Genomic DNA, 19,920 nt, shown 5'->3' with positions numbered 1-19,920 from the left:
GGGGGCTTCCCTGGTGGCGCAGTGGTTGAGAATCCGCCTGCCGATGCAGGAGACACGGGTTCGTGCCCTGGTCCGGGAAGATCCCACATGCCGCGGAGCAACTAAGCCCGTGAGCCATGGCCGCTGAGCCTGCGCGTCGGGAGCCTGTGCTCCGTCCGCAACGGGAGAGGTCACAACAGTGAGAGGCCCGCATACCGCAAAAAAAAAAATAAATAAATAAAAATAAAATAAAATTGTGTTTTATTTACATCCACAGGCTGTACATTTCAACATATTGGCTACAACAATTTTTATTTAGCCAAAATATGCCGCTGGAGAGTTATCTCTTTTTTGTTTCATACATCAGGTGGTCAGGAGAGGTCATTAAAAGTAAAACAAAACAAATTTTAAAAAGACTGTAATGTTAGGATGATGACTCTTCCTGGAAACCAGAATTTATCAGAATATTTTATTTTGCAATTTATAGAACTGGTGAGAGGTATTCCTTAAATGTCAATACCGTTTTGAAGTGACTTGCTCTTTTATAAGCCCAAGGTAGTTGGGTGAAGCACGGTATTTTAATGTAATATATTGGACCCTTGAACCAAAGCAATACTATCATTCAGACAGAAGTAATAAGAAATGAATTCAGGTTGGGGTTGAGATTTTGAAAACAGAAAAATAAATAAGAGGAAAGCAATATTTTAAATTTTAGTTCCATTAATAACTAAAGGTAAGATGTTTGTGTTAATCCTGATAAGAGTATAATCTTTGAAAATGGCAGTTGGCTGCAGTGAAGGGAACCACAAACTTACTGGAGAGTTGAATAAGAATTAGTTGGCTAGAATTTTTTTAAAAACTTAATAAATGGAGAAGAGTAGCCTTTTTATATGCTCCAAGGAGAGCCAAAGGGGAAAACCTAACTATATTTCTATGGAGAAGTGAAGAAAATGAAAACTAGCACAACTCATATTTCTAATACATGGATTGAAAGAGAATGAGAAAGGACAGGGAATAAAAGCGAGCACTGAGAGGTTATGAAGAGAAGCCAGTGCGAGTAGGTGAGGTAGTCTTTATCTTTAAGCCTAGTTAGTCAACAGAAGAAGAGACAGAAGGAGAGAGAAGCTGCCACCACTAAAAAAGAATATCCTAGTGCTAAGAGACAATTATGGTGACACTTTCATTTCACTGAATATGTTACTCACTCAAACAGCCATTTTAACAACCCATGGTTGATTTTATATGGGTTGGAATTGATATAACCGAACTGATGGAAGAAATAGACAACAATAAAAATAGTGTCCATTTATCAAGTTTGCCATCATTAAAACATCCCCATGCACCTTAATACCATAATTGACAACAGAGATCTGAGAAGCTGTAGTTAATTAGAGAACTGCCTTAGTAATAAAATGTGAGCTATTGACATCTGCATACCATTATGTTTGAGAAATAGTCACATAAATTCAGGACAATTAATATTTTATATTTAACTTTTGGGTTTCATAGCCTGACTATATGGTACTGGACTCAGAGTCTCTCTGCTTCTTCTCCTTTTTTTTTTTTTCTGTCTATGACTACTTTTCAATCATTTCACTTCAAGTCAATAGGTTCATCAAAGTGTGAGAGGAAAATGACAGAGAGGCTATAAAACCTGAACCAGTTAGTATCTGCAATTGCTAGTAGTATTGTCAAGAGCTTATAAAGAGGGAAAGATGGAAAATACTATCTAAAATTACATTAGGGTATTATTGTGGCTTTAAATTACCCATGCAATTTTTGTCTCTCATTATCACATGTAATTGAGAAGTAGCTGTTCATGACAAGGCAATAATAAGCAAAAATTCTTGTCCTTAACGAACAATAGAAGCTGTTAGCTTTTTAAGTATTAGCTTAAGTATTAGCTAATACTCTACCAGTTTTAATTAGTGGAATTATTCCCTTTCTACTACCTTAGTGCTTACTTAAATGTAAAGAAACCCAACTATTTCTGAAAAGCAGGACAGAACTTATTCCATTTCATTCATAGGTATATGTTCTTTTCAAATGTTATGCAATTGAATCTGTAAAGTTGTTTTCAATTAATCTGCAATTGTAAAATTAATATATTTTATTATATTTTGTTATTAAAAATTTCTAAAAAACAGTCTTACAATCTGAAAATACATTTCCCTTTACAATACCACCCTCTTTAATCTTGCTTCCTAGAGATAACCAGCCACCATTAACAATTTAGTTTGTAACTTGCCAGAATATTTTCCATGAACATGTAGACATACGATTATCCTACCTATACATAACCTGCTTATTGAGGAGTCACAATTCATTCAATAATTAACATAATGACTTTTAGTTTTATGGCTTCTATCTTCAGAAACAGTATGTTTAATTCTTCTCTCTCAACTATCTCTTCCCTTAAATTCCCTACTTTACTTCATTAAAATCAAACTCAGTATTCAGTACATTTTAAGATTCCAATATCTTATGTAATTCTATTCCCTTTAGCATTTCTCACTTGTATTTCCTTTTCTTTTCTTTTCTGGGGAAGGGAGTCACAGGACTCAAAATAAGAAAGCGGAAGAGACAGTGGTCTGCTCTTTCACTCTCTGGCTGCAGCCCTCTGGGTTTGGACCCTCTGGGCATGGCACAGGGAAGAGCAAAAGTGGAGACCAGTGTTTTTCTTACGAATGTGGACTCACCTCTGGTGGTAGGGGAAGTCTCCAGGCTCATGTTGATTTGTTCAGTTTCTATCAGGTTCTCTCCATTGCTGGTGGCCTCCACTAGTGTGTGATTTCTGAGTTCACAATGTTTTTGATTTCTTGAGGTAGATTGTATCAATAGCTTCTCTCCCAGTCATACAGAAACACCTGAGGGAGAACAACCCATCTCCCTTTTTGCCCCTGATCAGCACCTTAGCCTCTGTACAGTGCATGACTTCCTTGGGCATCAACAGCTCTTACCCCTACACTGGGCTCTATACTCCTTTATGAGACCCTTTTTATTCTCTAAGAATTGCAGAGATTGGCATGGGTGTCTGCTGCCCTCAAATCAGGCATACTATCCCAAAGTTCTTTTCCAGCCTATTGCTGGCTACTCTCAAAAGCCTCTACCTTCAGGAACCTCACACAAGATATTGTCTTCAGCCTCAGAATTCATACTTTCTTCCAAACTCCAGAAACACAGGCCCAGTTTTTGCAGAAACTTTGTCACCACATTTCACTGTTTTGGTTGCAATAGAGAAGCCTGAGTTTCAGTGGGAAAGAAGATGGTCATCACCTTCTAGAAAACCACTCTCAGTATCTACAAGACAGTTTCTTAGAGCTACCCATTCATTTGGTTTTGAGTGAAGTGGGACTCAAACCCCCTCCCCTGCTGAGAGGGAAGGAAGTTACCTCTCACCCTTAACACTTATCATCACTAACACTACCTTTTCCATAATGACCTGGTCCCTCCTGCTCTCTCTTCTTCCCAGTCCTCTCCTGGGAAGGGTGCAGGGGAAGATTTTTGAGTGGAGATGCATTTTCAGAGTTTGTTTTTTTCTCTTTCCTCTTAGTAAGCCCAAGAAAGTATCTGACCCTAACCATCATTTGGGGGCCAATAGGAAATGACCCACTCAGTACAATGTCACACAGATGTAAACACATTCACACACATGCATCCAAAGTGCAATAGCATATTACTATACTATCCACCTTGTTATGCAAATTGTTATTGTTTAACATTTTATCAATATTTCCCTCCCTGTAAGTATAGTGCCACCTCTTTCTATTAGTAGAGTGAAACTGCTATGTCTTCAATGGCTATATTTTTTATTTTGAGCTTTCTGATTAGCTAACATTATTATGGCATACATAGCATTTTACTTACATCTATGCAAATGCACTTTTTTGTTTTGCAAAAGAAATTCTTTTAAGTTTTAAAATATTTTTTAAAATTATTAAAGTTGGAATAGCTTTGCTTATATGCAGTAATTTGAAAAAAATAGCATCAATATTGAATTAAACCACATGAATTGGCTTTTTTTTTTACATTTTTCAATTCTTTATAATTCTTATTAAAATTTTATTTATTATTTTTTTCTGCAAACTCAATGTATTTTGTTTTAATTTTATTCCAATGTTTTTGTATGCTGTTTTTTTAAATAACTAAGATGATTTTCAGTGTAATAATATTGTAAGTATGTAAGGAAGCTGAAAAAAAAAGTGCTCATGAATGAAACAGAGTTTGAATAGTTTGAATTTGATAATTCAAATTATCAAACTATTATCAAACTATTATTTCAGAGTTTGAATAATAGTTTGAATTTGATAGCTTTAAATTTTTCAGTTGTACAAGGTTACTTATGTTTTCTATTTTTAACTCTTTTGACCTTTTTTTTTCTCATGAAAACATTATGTTCTGATTTTTTGTTTTGTTTTGTTTTAGAATTGCACACAGTATTTTCTGATAATAATATCTATTCTACCTTCAAACTATATGTACTCATGTTATCTCCTTTTTCTTTGACTTTTGAATATTATTTGACAATTTCATTATTTTACAAAGACTTGGCCCTTGGAGTGAGTTATTCATTTTATTGTTTTACTGCTTTTATAACTCATGATTTTCAATGTTTAATTTGATTACTCATCTTCATTTGTTTCCCAAAAGCTTTGTTTCAGAGTTTCTGATTTGGGGCTTTCCTGGTGGCGCAGTGGTTGAGAGTCTGCCTGCCGATTCAGGGGACACGGGTTCGTGTCCCGGTCCGGGAGGATCCCACATGCCGCGGAGCGGCTGGGCCAGTGAGCCATGGCCGCTGAGCCTGAGCGCCCAGAGCCTGTGCTCCGCAGTGGGAGAGGCCGCAACAGTGAGAGGCCCGCGCATAGCAAAAAAAAAAAGAATACAGAGTTTCTGATTTTTAGAGTTTACTGAATTTCTCTTAGGTCACTCATGTAACCATCTACTGTAAAGGCTTAATGGACACTATATAAAGCTTTATCTTTTCATTGGAAGGTGAAAATTTGGTCATATAATTACCATATAATCGTTAATAATTACTTAATTCAGCTATCTCGTTTATTTTTCTACTTAATAGCTAAATACTGAGAAAGCTATGTTAAAATTGTTAATCTTTCCTAAGAGTTCAATGGTTCATTTATATATGTTAATGACATACAACTATGGCTTATTATAAATTTTGTTTCTGAAATAATAAAAACTTCATTTAGTAGATTTACTTCAGAGTCTACCTAGATTCATGTATATATTTCTTAATTTACTTATTTATTTATTTTTGGCTGCTTTGGGTGTTCATTGCTCTGCGCAGACTTTCTCTAGTTGTGGCGAGAGACGGCTACTCTTTGCTGTGGTGCACAGGCTTCTCAGTGCGGTGGCTGCTCTTGTTGCGGAGCACGGATTCTAGGCACGTGGGCTTCAGTAGTTGTGGCGCACGGGCTTTGTTGCTCTACGGCATGTAGGATCTTCCCGGACTAGGGATAGAACCCGTGTGCCCTGCATTGGCAGGTGGATTCTTAACCACTGCACCACCAGGGAAGTCCTCAGATTCATATTTATATTTTGCTTTCTGTTTTCTTTAAAGGCCTGTAGCTGGTGTATATTTTATCCTATATTTACCTAATTATTTGAGTTTTTGTGGAAGCAGTGTTTGTCTAAATTTTGGTGTTGTTTTTCTATTTTAATGATGGATTTAAATACTTTAAATTTATTGCCATGACTCATTTTAATTATTGGTTTACTTTCTACTCATTAGATTGCCAGTTTCTTGAGGCCTAGAATTATGTAGTTTGTCTATACATCCCTAAAGACTAGTAAAAATTCTTGTTCGTAGACCATACTAAAAAAATAATTCTTGGATGAACAAATGAATCTCCTCTATCCCTTCATTTTTCATTCATCAACTTATACTACGATCCCAGATCAAGTGTCAAAATATTCCATTTTAGTCCTCAAAACTCCAAATTTTGCACTGTTTTTATAGCAATTAGTTTATAAAATAAATAAGAAATTAAACACATTTCTAGTAGTGTATAAATGGTTAAATTGGTAATGCCAAACTCCTCAGTGTTTTATAAACTAATGCAGGAGTTTAATTTACTTTTAGAAGTGTAATCTTTAGGTTTTTCTAAAATCATTGGCCAAATCACTAGAAGCAATCTTTATTTGGAATAAATAAAAGGGCTAGTTACTATTTATTCCGAAAATAATCTCACTGAGCTGTTGCGAAGAATTTTGAGGAGGCAAATCCCTTTTGGGGTTAAATTACAAAACATAATAAATTCTGTTGGAAATGGATACTCTGGAAGTTCTGGCACATACGTTATAGTTGAGTTATTTTGACATTCATTTAAAATTTAATCCTTAAATTAAAATTATTTTCACAATTAATTATAAGGTTATATACAGAATTATTCTGAATCACGTATAATAAAATTTACCTTTCTAAGCATCTCGGATGTAATAAAAATGTACTTATTTAAATTGCTTGATTAAGAGAGCAGTTAAAGAAATATGAACTGTAGGATATTTTTCAATCAATGCAATGACTGGAAATAGACCAACATATTGCCTTGAAGACAATCAGATCTCAGTGTGCTTTATTATTTTGTATAAATTACTTATGCATTGAAATCTAAAGCTTTTAATATGTAAAATTAGAATAATATACATTGTATGTTTCAAGTAGTTTTGAGGTAAGAATGAAATTGTGAATTTAAACAAAATTAAAACTGTGCCTGAATTTAGTAAATATTGTGACCAGGATTAGAGTCCAGATCAGTCACCAAATCCTCAAGAAGGAAGGGGAAGAAATCATGAGTATTCTCACTCACACACATCTCACATATTCCTAATGAACTGGCAAAAAGAATTCATGGAGAAACAGTGGTCCCCACCAGCAGGTCTTCAGCATCCTCATGGCTCTGATCTCTGATTTTTAGGGCTAGTTCTTCCCTTTACTTTCCAGACTTAACCATGATTAAAAATGTCTCCCTCCTTTTCCCCACTAGTTTAGAGAAAGCAGGGTGATTTTATGAAAAATCATCAAAAAGACTTTACTGAAGAAATAAAACAAAGAAAATAGAGCTAACAAAAAGATTATGAAATAAAACAAATCTACAATGCTTTCTGATGATAAATGGGTTAATGTTATTCACAAATCTGAGTTTCAGGCATTCTCCTTATACAATTCCATGGTCTTTGCCAAGAAAATTTTCTTTTCATGTGTGTAAATAATTATTCCTATTCATCTCATTTTTTCCCCTACATATTCTCCTGGAGTGGACCAATATATAAGTTTTTTAGACAGCTGACTATTTTCAAGATGTCATGGACAATAGTATATAATTCCTTAACTCATGTTCAGAGGTTTTCCTTAACTATCTTAGAAATCTACAATAGAACTTTTTACAAATTACTGTGTAAACTAATGCATAAAATGCATAAATGTATTAGTGATTATTTGCAAAAATACTACTAGTGAATCATGTTTATCTAGAATGGACAATGTTTTATACTCTAAATGTGCAAGTTTACTACTATATTATCTTGCTCTTTCTACTGATTACAATTTGTATCATTTCCAAATCTGCATCAAAGTCTGAAAATATTATTTTATACCTGGTCCTTAATAAAAGATAATTCATGATTTACATCAAGAATGTTATAATGTAACAACACATCCTCTTCCACAATCTAATTTCAAGAAAGTAATGGAAACATAATTACTCTGTTACAATTTAATGAGTATATGAGAAGTGTCCCAATAATACAAATGAAAAATATTTTTTATGCCACTCCAGGTAAAATTTCTTCTCAGGAAAAAAATGGTAATTTCAAAACAGAGCTAGAGATATAAAATTAATAATTCCAATAAATATAGTGAAGATAATGAATCAGAAGTAACAAACATATTTTCCTAGACATAAACAACAGATGATTAGTAGAATGAATATATCACATAATTTTTGTGCATTATAATGTGGGAGAACTTTAAAAATATCTTTAAATGAAATGATGGGAGTAATTTGAAGGAGGTAAAGGCATTTTGTAATGAAAGCAAAATATTTCCTTATCATATTTGCATGAAATTTAAATATTCTGAAAATGTTATCAAATTAATATGCAGTTACTTCGAAAATGTTCCACACCTGAGGACTCACAGAGTTACAAACTATGCTTTATCATCATCATCTCTGTTCTTCATTTAAACCTCTTTTAAGAACTAAAACTGTTTCCCTTTGCCTATTTATTATACAAAACTTTTCTCTCCTAAACTCCTCTGCAACATAGTGTATTAGAAATGGATAACAGCTTCAAAAGACCCTTTTCCTAGTACTCTGTTTATTTTAGCTCCAGTGACTCAGCCCCCACCATTTTTCCTTAGAATAAGAATATAAAATGTTTATTTTGAACCTATTTTATTTTTCACCTGTAAAGTGTGAGACCAAGTAGATCTTGCAGCTTGTGTTGTAATTAGTATATGAAAGTAATACAACACAGCAGGATGTTTGTTGTTATCATGCTAAAACTATTCCCATGGGGTATTTGAGGAGAAGGCACAGCTGTTACAGGGAAGAAAATGCCAGAGAGAAAAAAAAAAAGGTTTTATGTAAATCTTTATTGGAGAGGAAGATGAATGGCTTTCCTCCATTATTGAAGAAAGGTTACTTCAAATATGGATGGACAAGCAACCTCAGTTCAAGAATAGGTTACTGAGGGGGGCTTCGAGGGGGGCTTCGAGGGGGGCTTCGAGGGGGGCTTCCCGGGGGGCTTCCCGGGGGGCTTCCCGGGGGGCTTCCCTGGTGGCGCAGTGGTTGAGAGTCCACCTGCCAATAAAGGGGACACGGGTTCGTGCCCCGGTCCGGGAAGATCCCACATGCCGCGGAGTGGCTGGGCCCGTGAGCCATGGCCACTGAGCCTGCACGTCCGGAGCCTCATTTATTAACTCGGAAAGCAGTATCAAAAATGACTCAAATATAAAATGTATTAAAATAGCAATAAGATGTTTTAATTTAAGTTTGACAATAATATGAATTTATATTTGATATTGTATTAATTTTTGACATTCTTTTTACAATATTAATGACATTAATTAACTCTAAGTGGAAAATACTATGTAAATCTAATAAATTATATACCCTTCTAAAAATAATTCATCTTGATTTAATGAATTTATTTACCCTTATTATTTGAAAACACCAACACTATCTACAGTAAACACAACACTATCAACACTTTCTTTTTAAAATATCTGCTCCTTTTATTCAAATATTATTTAAAGCTTATAAGAGCAAAAGAAAACAAATGATTAAGTTTTATACTCTTCCTAAATTCAGGATGCTGGTAAAAATAGAATATTTTATCTTTAACACTTTGCTAAAATTGTTTCAGAAATGTGGTAAAATGGATGCTTGTTCTCCTCCTGTCCGATCCCTCATGTTGGATATTGTGCCCCGATTTGATCTGCTCTATTGTTATTACATGTAAACACATGTTAGGTGTTAGCCACATCCAACATTTTGATCTTTTATCAATAAATATTTATGGATAATATCTAACTTTATTTTGTTGTTACTGTAGTACCTGTACCTAATGATTTGTGCACTAAGCAAATTATTAGTAATAATACCCTGAATGTTGTTTGATTCTTAAAAAAATATAATAGGAACTTGAAAGATTGTGATGCTTGTATGATATAAAATTAAATATACATATAATAAACCACATTTGGCATTATACACTCACACAGAGACACACATATACTTTTAAATCCATTTTGTTCACACAGCTTTAGGTTTACCACTTCTAAAAGAGCATGAAGTTTGATTGTATTCTTGATCCATTCAGTCTTTGAATTTTAATAGGGAAATTTAATCCATTTTTAATTGTTGTCATAAGTGTTACTTTGTCTATCATCTACTTTAAGTTTTCTATTTTTACTCTTTTCATTAACATGAAGTATGTTTTATAGACTTTTTAAAAATTTTTAAAGGAGTAAATAATGACTCTATTTTTACTAGTCATAATTACCTTTAAGTTCAAAATACATTCTATAATTATCAGAGATGAAAAAAGGTATTTATTCCATATCTCATATGTAAGCTAAGGTATAGGTTATAAGTTTAATTTCATGTTTGTGTCATTTTTTCCTCACCAGTTCTCTTATTTAATTTATATAATTTGGAATTTTAGATGCAGGTAAGCAATCTTATCTTTAATGTTACATATTTTGATTTTAGAAACATTTTGACATATATACTGTTAATGACTATAACAATTATTTGAGAATCTTTTTTAACAGTTTTTGGACATTAATCTGTCTTTTTTTATCCTAGAATATTACATTTATTAATTTAATCACTTTGATTTATCCTTTATCACTACAGTTTTTTAGTTACTTATATATTCAGAAAGAATAAGCTTATAATATACATCTTTACATTATAAAACTGATGATATCTGAATATTTTTTTCATAATTTTATAACAACTTATCCTTACATAATCAATTGCTAAAAATCACCTTACTGTAAATCTTTCTTATTTTAATTTTATCACTCCAGAACATTTTTACATTTTTGTTTTATGTCATCTATATTTTTCTTTAATTTCCCACAAACACTAAGTCATTTTATTTCTAAAACTTAATTCTCTTTCCAATAGTAAATCTTTACCAAAAATATGTTTGGCCTGTGCAACTTGAAAGGACTGTTTGTTGTCTCTTACATTATAGTAGATTCAATTGGTCTATACAAGTGTTGTTGTTTATGAACTCCTCATTGAGTGAGCAGAAGTCTATAGGGTCAAGATGATGTTTTTGGCCTTGTTCTCTTACTAATGTTCAAGTTGTTGTTCATAATCTCCTCTCAGACTTAGGTTTCAGTGTTTAGTGACATAAAAATCTCTTTGGGGGGGGGGAAACCCCTGCAATCTCAAGTAGCCATCTATCTAATATGTCTTCTTTTTTTCCCAGTTTAATTGAAATATAATTGACACATAATATTGTATAAGTTTGAGGTGTGCAATATAATGATTTGATATATGTATATACTGCAAAATGATCAACACAGTAAGTTTAATTAACATCTATCACCACACTTAGTTACATTTTTATTCCTAGGTGGGCTGCTTTCTCCATCTGATAATCTGATTAATTATGGAATAATTTATTTCAGGTTAATTCAAAGAGCCTTTTATTTGATCAAGCTCCAAATGTTCATAATTGCTATAAAAGTCATGGCAAGAACAAGAGTTACCAACTCTTCCCATTATCAACAAACGGCATTAGCCATTATTGTATTTTAGAATTTTAATAAATATACCTATAAAAACACTTTTTAATCTATATAATTATTAACAAGGGTATTTAGGAAAAGATTTTGGAACTTAACCTGTTTATAAATAGAGTTTATAGATTTTATCATGGCAGAAGATTAAAGAAGTACAGAATACAGAAAATTCACTGCTTCTAAGAACTTTCCTCCATTTTCCAACAGTCTACTCCATTTCCAGTGATTCAGTGTGCCACTAACTATCAATTCCAATCAAAGTCACATTTTATTTTTGAGAACACAATGTCCCAAATAACTTAGAGCAGGGAAATATTTATTTAGATCAATATACAAAACTCATATACATTTCTATATACTATCAACAAGCATGCAATAAAGTAAGTATATATGCAGCATCTAAAATGTCTCTACCAAAATCAAATATATATGAACAAATCAAACAAATAATATGTAAGACATTCTCCAGAAAACTATGAAGTACTACTAAAAGAAAGGAAAAAGACTAAGTATTAAATGAAAGGAGATTCCTTATACACGAACTGAAAGATAATGTCATAAAGATATTGGTCTCCATAGATTCAATACTATAATCCCAATAAAAACCTCTCCAAGTTTTACGTCCAGGTATGTGTGTAACTTGAAAAGCTAATTTAAAAATATACATAGAGGGTTTCCCTGGTGGTACAGTGGTTAACAATCTGCCTGCCAATGCAGGGGACATGAGTCCGAGAAGATTCCACGTGCTGCAGAGCAACTAAGCGCGTGCACCACAACTACTGAGCCTATGCTCTAAAGCCCACGAGCCACAACTACTGAAGCCCACACGCCTAGAACTCATGCTCCACAATTAGAAGCCCATGCACCGCAACAGAGTAGCTCCCGCTTGCCACAACTAGAGAAAGCCTGTGCACAGCAAAAAAGACCCAATTCAGCCAATAAATAAATAAATAAATAGATAGATAGATAGATTAAATATATATGTATACACACACACACACACACACACACACACACACACACACACACATATATACACATAGAAACTCAAATGGCCAAGCACAGCAAAGATGTTCTTGAAGTAGATAAAAGGATAGTGGTATAAGTTTGGCAAACAGATGAATATAGCAGAATAGAAAGCTATGAAACAGTCCTGTATACATATGGACAATTGATTTTTGACTGAAGGATTACTGGAGACAGGAGAGCAAGAACACTATTTTCAATACATAGTGCTGGAAAATTACACATCTATGGAAAAGAAAACAAAAACAACTTTATCCTTATTAGATACCAAATATAAAATCATGTCAGGTTGGAGGATGGGGAAGTTGATCTAAATGCCAAAGGCAAAGCTATTGAGATTCTATAAAATAATATTGCATATTATTTTCATGACCTCTGGGTATGAAAGGACTCCTTAAATAGAATCCAGAAAACTCTTACAAGAAAGGGAAATGTGGATAAATTAGACTATATTGAAATTAAAAACTTATCTTAAAAAAATCTCCTGAAGGAATGGAAAGATAGGCCAAGAAATGGAAAAATATATTTCCAACACATGTATCCTGGATATATAAACTACTACTACATTTCCATTTAGAAAAAAAAAAAAAAACAGAAAAAAATGGGTTAGAGTCATGATGGGTAATTTACAAAATGGATATCCAAATGGTCACTAAGTATATGAAAAGATGCTCAACTTCATTAGTAAGAAGGAAAATAAAAGTTAAAACTACAATAAGATACCTCACCAGAATGGATAAAATTTAGAAGTCTGATGGAAGTCAAATATTGGTAAGGCTGTGTAGCATTAGGAGCTCACATAAACTACTGGTATATGAGAAAAGTTTAGCACTATAGTTGAAGCTGCACATGTTCTAAGAGCCAAAATTATACACCTAGATATGTAACCCATTGCAATTCATGCACACATGCTCTAAGAATTGTCCAATGGCAGCAATATGCTTAATCAGCATAAATTGAATTTTCCATCAATATTAAAATGGATAAAGAGATATTTTAATAAAATGTAATAATATTCAGCAATGAAAACGAACAAACATGCAGCAACATAATTAAATCTCATAAAACCAATGTTGAACAAAAGAAGCCAGACAAAAAATATAAACTGTGTGATTCTATACATTTAATGTTCAGAATGAAGAGAAACTCAACTACAGTGTTGTTAAAAAAAACATAACAGGTCCAAAGAGAGTCACTTGTGCTAAGTGCATGTCACTGAATGGAATGGTGACTTAACACCTAACCTAATTTCAGTTTCAGCCTTTCCCAGGAAGGTAATCTTAACCAGTCTCTCTGGAATAACCTGCTCAGCACTAGTGAGGTAATCTGCCTTATAGACCCCCTGTTGTCCCCCAAAGGAAGGTGACCTTGCCTGAAATAATCCACTCTTTGCTAGAAGTTTCTTTTTCCCACCTCCTTCCAACAATAAAAGCCTTTCATTTTGTGCAGCTCCTTGGCAATCCTTTCTATTTGTTAAGATGGGATGCTGTCTGATTCATGAATCATTAAATAAAGGCAGTTAGATCTTCAAATTTAGTCTGTTTAATTGTGTTTTTTAAGTGCTTAGGCATATACTTAGTTGGTATCTAAAGAACCAATCTACTTCATGAAGAAAAGTCAGGAAGCACTTCAGTAAAATCAGGATAGTGGTTACCTTAGGATGGGAAAGGAGGGATAAGTGGTTTAGACAGGACAACATGAAGAATGGGCTTCTGAGGGTGCCATTTGCTATTCATTCTCTTGATATGGGTAATAATTACATGGGATTCACGTTGTGATAAAGAACCGAATAAAACAAAGCAAAACAAAAAAATATACAATCTTAAGTCTTACTCCTTACCAAAATATCCTTTAGGTTATCTGGACTATAGGGCATCGTGCCACTGGGAATGAAATAGGTATTTCAGGTAAGAGTTCTCATGACTAACATAATTTAGTTGTTGTTGTTGCTTTTTAATATAGATACACACATATGATTGAAGTGATGGTCTAAATGTCCCTCTCATTTACAATTTGTTAATGACCTGCTGAGTAGCAGCCTTGGGCAATCTTTAGATTTTACTAAATCAGTCATTAAGAGAGGAAACTGTAAATGATCAGCAGGAAGTAAATTGCCCTTAGTTAAAATGAAAATGTGTTAACTTCATTTGACTAATAAGATTACTTTTGGCACTAAGCCACAAAATAGGAGACAGCAACAATTCCTACTGGGAACTTGAAATTTAAAAAAATGGTATTATGTACTTTGATCCTTCTGAATTTGAGACATCTTAACTGTGTCCAAATAATTGTATTTCAAGGGGCTAGAAAGTCCTTTATAAATATTTTACAAATAATAAATAATTTTGAAAAGCATAGGAGCTGTAGCAAAACAGTATATAACATTTTGAACTCCTTTTGTTAAGTAAATTTTAAGAAATGAAAGCATATTTTATTGAGGAAAATATGCCTCAGTTTATTGGCATCTTTTTTTTTTTTTTTTTTTTTTTTGCGGTACGCGGGCCTCTCCCGTTGTGGAGCACAGGCTCCGGACTCCGGACGCACAGGCTCAGTGGCCATGGCTCACAGGCCCAGCCGCTCCGTGGCATGTGGGATCTTCCCGGACCGGGGCACGAACCCGTGTCCCCTGCATCGGCAGGCAGACTCCCAACCACTGCGCCACCAGGGAAGCCCCGGCATCTCTTCTTAACGTACAATATTGACAAAGAAATCCTGTGTTTTCAAAGCACACATTACTGTTATATGCACTATAAATTGATGCAAAGTGTTACTATTCTTGAGTATTTCTGCTTGTCTCTCTGCCTTTAAGCTTTATGTTTTCCCCAATTGAAAGGTATGTTGCTCCCTCTCATTTTTCTGTTTTCTTCATGGGGTAGCCTAGCCCTAGTGACATCTATTCTAGGAACAGAACCCTCCCCCTTTTTTTTTCTCCATCTGAATGAATACTCCATCCTTTGCACTTGGATCCCTTAGTTTCCCCTTCCACTATATACAGTATCATAATCAACCAATTATTGATTTATCCATGCATGTTTCTATAGCACTAGATTGTAAAGTTCTTTAAGGACAGGGACAGGTTTTATCTATCTGTGTGTGTTTGTAAGACAGCAAAAACAAAAAGCCTATGAGCAGGATATATATTGATAGTTCATTCATGAATGAAATCATAATTAAGTTTTATAGTATAATGTAGTGAATTTGAAGTTAAAAGTAGCTTCAGGTTCCTATTATAAACTTTTGAACAAATTACTTGGTAGATAATGCTGAGGCTATGATATTTCTGGTCATATTTAGAGGGTTTTTGAATTAATATTTGAAAAATGTCTTTAAATAAGTTATACATTAAGGAAATATATGAAATTATTATATTATGGTTCTCTTATCTGAAGCAGCTATTATGATGGCAAAAATATATCACGTCTGTTTATTTAATGTGTTGTTTACTTAGGAGTGGAGGAGTTTCCTTAAAACATCACTTAGAAAAAGAGCTGGCACAATCTTTGCTGTCAAATGTTCTACTTATTCAAGTTACTTTAGACAGGTTGATAAGAGATCTATGATCTTGAGAATGCTATTGTAGCAGTACTTCTTTTCATTCCAACTCAGATGACATTTACTGAAGCATGAATCTGAGTCATTTAATAACTAGGCTTACCTGGCTTAACTTTAGTTGCTCTTAAGCAAAGGGATTGTATTTTCAGAATAGATTGTCATTGAAGGGTTGGGTATACACAATGCTCAATACATAGTAAGGACTCAGAAAAGGTTATACAATGATCCTTTGGATAGGAATGAATTTGGAAAGGTATAATCACTGTATCATGGAGTACAACATTTAGAGATCCAATGAAGAATTTGAGAAATCAATTCCTCTCATGCCCCAAGAAATCAGACTAAAGCAAGTGACAGTGGCAATGGGTGAACTTGGTAGTCTTTGCACATAGTCTAGTGTGTCCTGAGGTGAAATAGTTCAGTGTTTTCATGGCTATAATCATGTCTATTTCTCATTGAGCTCCAAAATTCAGGATTAGGCTCTTTAGAAGCAAACTTCAGCACACAATGCAATATTTTATGAACTACTCCCCCAGCGATTTGGTTAGTTAGAGCAACTTACAAATCAGTTCAAATTAATAGACTCTAGGAGGATCCTACATCCTCAGAACTTGTTCAGGCAGAACAGTTTTAGTTCTAATCCATCCAAACCAAAACACACAATCATGGCTTAAATTAGGTAGCTCTACTTTAGTACTATTGTGGCTGAAATTATGGAATAATCTATATGGTTCTCCAATAGGGTAAGATTGGCACTTCCACCTAGTTGGTGTTATATTTGCAAGTGGAAAATATACATTCACAAATTTGCAAAAAATCAGAAGGTGGCCTGCCTATCTCCAGTCACATCTTTCTCCGTTTACTGACATCTACATGATGAAGTAAGTCAAACCCTATTTCACAGAGTTACAAGGACATTCAATAGTCTCGAATACTACAAAACCTTTTTACTTATCCCTTTCTTAGAATGCCCTTCACTGCTCACTACACATTTTTTTATAACTCAGAAAAGACGATCAGATCAAAATGGCATCATTCAGCAAGGCTGCTCCAGATTTTCATTAAAATAACATACAGAACAAGATTTTAAAGGGTCACCAATTGAGATCCTAAGTGCTAAAAAATGATTGGAACTTTCTGATTATAAGACATATGAAAAATACCTTTTTGGGGGGGAGTGACTGGAGGAAGTATATGACAGACTCCTGTTACAGGCATGCCGAGCTTATGGAGCAGAGATAAGACAAAGATAGAAAGAGCAGAAGGAATTGGTATAGTAAGCCCCCACCCTGAGGTATTATCACTGGAATCTTGATTCAGAAACCCAGAACCCAACAAAGAAACTTAAAATGCCACACACTTACTGTTCATACTGAGTTCAGCTGTTTTTTCTTGAATAAACACTCCTCATTGTTGTAACTTTTTAGTTAATATCCAGAGGTTTGAAAAAGTTGATTTTGACAGTTTTTGCCAAGTATCATTGATTTTACAGAAGGGTGAATTTTCAGAGGCTCTTCCTACACCATTCTGGAAATCAGATCGCCACTCTTCCTTAACTAAAAATGAACAAGTTTCACTGAATCTAAATCAAATCTGTGAATATTCGAAAGAACATATGTAGTTGGCTGCTTTAAACACTTCCTTGACCTGAAGGATGTCACACGGGAACAAAAAAATAATTCGTAAAACATTTTATTCTGACATTAGGTATGAGTATGAAAGAAATAACAAATGGGAATATTCTCCAATGAGAAAGAAAATTTTAAAAAATATAATAGAGAGGCATCTTTAAGGTGGCGGAGGAGTGAGACGTGGAGATCACTTTCCTCCCCACAAATACATAAAAACTACATCTACATGTGGAACAACCCCGACAGAACACATACTGAATGCTGGCAGAAGACCTCAGACTTCCCAAAAGAGTCTTGGTGCTCTGGCCAGCTGTCAGGCCTGAGCCTCTGAGGTGGGAGAGCCGATTTCAGAACATTGGTCGCAGAGACCTCCCAGCCCCAAGTAATATCAAATAGTGAAAAATCTCCCAGAGATCTCCATACCAACGATAAGACCCCGCTCCACTCAACAACGAACAAGCTACAGTGCTGGACACCCTATGCCAAACAACTAGCAAGACAGGAACACAACTCCACCCATTAGCACCGACGCTGCCTAAACATAAGTTTACAGACACCCCAAAACATACCACCAGACGTGGTCCTGCCAACCAGAAAGACAAGATCCAGCTTCATCCACCAGAACACAGGCACCAGTTGCCTCCACCAGGAAGCCTACACAACACACTGAACCAACCTTACCCACAGGGAGCAGACACCAAAAACAACAGGAACTATGACCCTGCAGCCTGCGAAAAGGAGAACCCAAACCCAGTAAGTGAAGCAAAATGAGAAGACAGAGAAATACACAGCAGATGAAGGAGCAAGGTAAAAACCCACCAGATGAAACAAATGAAGAGGAAACATGCAGTCTACCTGAAAAAGAATTCAGAGTAATGACAGTAAAGATGATCCAAAATCTTGGAAATAGAATGGAGAAAATAAAAGAAATGTTTCACAAGGACCTAGAAGAACTAAAGAGCAAACAAACAATGATGAACAACACAATAAATGAAATTAAATATTCTCTAGAAGGTATAAATAGCAGAAGAACTGAGGCAGAACAACAGAGAAGTGACTGGAAGATAAAACTGTGAAAATAACTACCGCAGAACAGAATAAAGAAAAAAAAGGATGAAAAGAATTGAGGAGAGTCTCAGAGAGCTCTGGGACAATATTAAATGCACCAACATTTGAATTATAGGGGTCCCAGAAGAAGAAGAGAACAAAAAAAGGGACTGAGAAAATATTTGAGGAGATTATAGTTGAAAACTTCCCTAATATGGGAAAGGAAATAGTCAGTCAAGTTCAGAAAGCGCATAGAGTCCCATACAGGATAAATCCAAGGAGAAACATGCCAAGACACATATTAATCAAACTATCAAAAGTTAAATAAAAAGAAAAAAATATTAAAAGTAGCAAGGGAAAAGTAACAACATACAAAGGAATCCCCATAAGGGTAACAGCTGATCTTTCAGCAGAAACTCTGCAGGCCAGAAGGGTGTGGTAGGACATATTTAAAGTGATTAAAGGGAAAAACCTACAACCAAGATTACTCTACCCAGCAAGGATCTCATTCAGACTCAATGGAGAAATTAAAATCTTTACAGATAAGCAAAAGCTAGGAAAATTCAGTACCACCAAACCAGGTTTACAAAAAATGCTAAAGGAACTTCTCTAGGCCGGAAACACAAGAGAAGGAAAAGACCTACAATAACAAACCCAAAACAATTAAGAAAATGGTAATAGGAACATACATATCAATAATGAAATTAAATATAAATGGATTAAATGCTCCAACCAAAAGAGATAGACTGGCTGAATGGATACAAAAACAGGACCCAGGGGGCTTCCCTGGTGGCGCAGTGGTTGAGAATCCGCCTGCCGATGCAGGGGACACAGGTTCGTGCCCCGGTCTGGGAAGATCCCACATACCACGGAGCGGCTGGGCCCGTGAGCCATGGCCGCTGAGCCTGCACATCTGGAGCCTGCGCTCCGCAAAGGGAGAGGCCACAACAGTGAGAGGCCCGCATATAGAAAAAAAAAAAAAAAAAAAAAAAAACAGGACCCATATATATGCTGTCTACAAGAGACCCACTTCAGACCTAGGGACACATACAGACTGAAAGTGAGGGGATGGAAAAAGATACTCCATGCAAATGGAAATCAACGAAAGTTAGAGTAGCAATTCCCATACCAGGCAAAATAGACATTAAAATAAAGACTATTACAAGAGAAAAAGAAGGACACTACATAATGATCAAGGGATCAATCCAAGAAAAAGATATAACAATTGTAAATATTTATGCACCCAACATAGGAGCCCCTCAATACATAAGGCAAACACTAACAGCCATAAAAGGGGAAATCGACAGAAACACAATAATAGTAGAGGACTTTAACACCCCACTGTCACCAATGGACAGATCATCCAAAATGAAAATAAATCAGGAAACACAAGCTTTCAAT

Source organism: Kogia breviceps, chromosome 9 (genome assembly GCF_026419965.1).
Source record: "Kogia breviceps isolate mKogBre1 chromosome 9, mKogBre1 haplotype 1, whole genome shotgun sequence".
In the NCBI taxonomy this organism is placed as follows: domain Eukaryota; kingdom Metazoa; phylum Chordata; class Mammalia; order Artiodactyla; family Physeteridae; genus Kogia; species Kogia breviceps.
The sequence above is the reverse complement of the archived record's forward strand: the minus strand, read 5'-3'. Positions refer to the sequence as shown.